Raw genomic sequence first — 2,382 nt, 5'->3', positions numbered from 1 at the left:
ACACCAATCCCAGAGACTATAAATTCTTGTCCTTTGGTTGGGGAAGACACTAAAAAGGGGCTTGAAATTAAACAGATGTCATCCTCCTGTATTATGGATTCCATGATACCTACAATAGGCTACTCCATTCCCCTGGACAAATGACTAGTTCCTCAGATTGTCCAAGCTTCTTAAAACAGAGGGAGGAAGGGGCTGAAATATCATTTTTTCATTTCCATCAACTAGCTTTTCCATCTTGATCTCTCTGTTTCCAAAATGACAATTTCATTGAAATATCACAACAATCCTCCAGGAATGAAGATACGTATTCAACAAGGATTTTGTGAGCATCTGTTACGTGCCAGGCACTACAATGGGTGGCCATCATTCATTAGCGCTCATATTACTTGTTTAAAAACCTTGTGAAGTAAAAAATTTCGTTCCTGTTTTACAGATGAGTAAACTAAGGCACACATAAAATATTTAACAGCAAGATCTCCCTATTCCAGTAAGGCAGTTTAATAGCCACACTTGCAGCAGGGACAGCGGGTAGGTAGGGTGTCTCTCTTCTACTTTGTCATGAAAGGATCCTGGCTGACAGTCACTCTTCCTCCAGCCCATGGCTCCCAGGGTCTTGCTGGGGAGTGACAGTCCCAGATAGCTGGAAGGGGAAAAGAGCGTGGCGAAGTACGTGTGGGAGTTTTGAATGGAATTTTGGAGGGTTTTTTGTTTGGTGGTTTTTTTTCTTTTTAATGTTTATTTATTTATTTTTGAGAGAGAGAGATTTTTTGTTAGCAGAGGAGGGGCCGAGGGAGAGGGAGACAGAGATTCCCAAGCAGGCTCTGTACTGCCAGTTCAGAGCCCAATGTGGGGCTCAAACTCACAAACCATGAGATCACGACCTGAGCCGAAATCAAGAGTCAAAAGCTTAACTGACTGAGCCACCCAGGTGGCACTAAATGGCAGTTTTGAATACACCAGTCTCATGGCCACGCTAAGAGCAGGGAAGCTATAGGGTGATCAACTTTTGTTCCCATTATTAGGAGTGGGTTGATTTGGGTGAACTGATCCCGTGTGTGGCACAGATCAAAGTTCTTTACCTAACTGATGGAGGAGGCTGAACCTGGAAGTTCTTTCTAATTCCAATGTATATGCAAACATTCACTCACTCTGAAAGTCCCCCTGCAGTCATGGTCAATGGCCGTCACCAAACAAAACCATTTCCCAGGATTAAGAATGAAAGACGCACTGTAAATTTCTCTTCAGGAAATCCTCACAGAGGAGCAACGGTATCAGACCTGGTAGGATGGGGTAAAGGTACAGCCAAGTCTTAATCCTCCTGCACTGACTCGAGGAGAAGCCTGCTCTCCACCCTCTGTGGTCTGTAGTTCCTTCAATGCCACGCAAGAGACTTTGGGCTTGTTGATGCCAAGATTAAGGGGCATCAAGGGGCCGTGGCCCTTGGGATCCTGCCCAAAGGAGAGGGGCAAGCAAGTTTATCCTCCTTGTGATCTTCAGAGAACGGTCAGGGCCTTGATTCCCATTTCTGTGATGAATGGAAAAGGAACAGGAGAGAGTTCTAAGTGAAATAATATTCTCTCCAGGCCACAAGAATAACAAATAAAACAGAATTCTGGAAACCTCTTCCCCTGAGGTTCCTTCTTGGGGCCCAGGAAGCAGGCTGGTGCTGAAGACGGTGAGATGAACCCTCCAGGCCCATGATGGGAGTGTATGAGGATGAGGGTAGGTCATGAATTGATGCCGGATACTAGACAACCAAGCTGCAAGGACTATGCTCTGGCAAGAACTGTTGTGCTGTTCCCCCTTTCCTTTCCTAAGGCAAGAATCCCCAAGTTATTTTGTTTCAGAAATTCAAATAAAAAACTTCATGTTACGGGCTGTTTTTTTCCTTTCGCGGGACATCCTTTCATCATTGTGTTCGAATGTAAATGTTCTCTTTTGCTGTTGAAATAAATTTCCTTTTGTAGTTTTGAAAACAAAATCAAAATACAAAAGCTGAAAACTTTCATTTACAAAATATTTTCAAATATTTATTCTCATAGCAATCTGAGAAGTAAACAGGGAGGGGTTTTAATTCCTGCCCATTTTTTTGCAACATGACAAAGCCCCCGAGGTACCTGGAGGTTCCTGGTCTAGTGGAAGCAGCGAGGTCTGGACTCGGCCTTCAGTGCTCACACGGCACTCCTCGGCCTGGCTCTGCAGCCCATCACAGAACGCGTGGCTGCTCCGAAAGGGAAGGTCACACAGACAGGGCTACGAGAGGGAAGGCGAAGCTGCCAAGAGCAGGCACTGAGGGCTGGCAGAGCAGCGGGAAAGCGGCGTCCCATCGGCAGCACACGTGACAGCACCCGGCGTCCGCACTGGTCCCTGCGAGCAGCCCCC

At 46.1% G+C, this 2,382-nt stretch overlaps 1 long non-coding RNA gene across 1 annotated transcript; it reads right to left on the bottom strand.

Annotated features, from left to right (window-relative positions):
* Positions 1–482: 482 nt before the first annotated feature.
* LOC123594773 lies at positions 483–2,106 on the bottom strand. Its single transcript, XR_006710872.1, has 3 exons — positions 1,621–2,106; positions 1,149–1,525; positions 483–640 (listed from the first exon to the last, which is right to left on the bottom strand). It is a non-coding gene; the product is annotated as an uncharacterized LOC123594773 (long non-coding RNA).
* Positions 2,107–2,382: the final 276 nt, after the last annotated feature.

This window comes from Leopardus geoffroyi, chromosome B1 (genome assembly GCF_018350155.1).
Source record: "Leopardus geoffroyi isolate Oge1 chromosome B1, O.geoffroyi_Oge1_pat1.0, whole genome shotgun sequence".
NCBI classification, from domain to species: Eukaryota; Metazoa; Chordata; class Mammalia; order Carnivora; family Felidae; genus Leopardus; species Leopardus geoffroyi.
The sequence above is the reverse complement of the archived record's forward strand: the minus strand, read 5'-3'. Positions and strand labels throughout refer to the sequence as shown.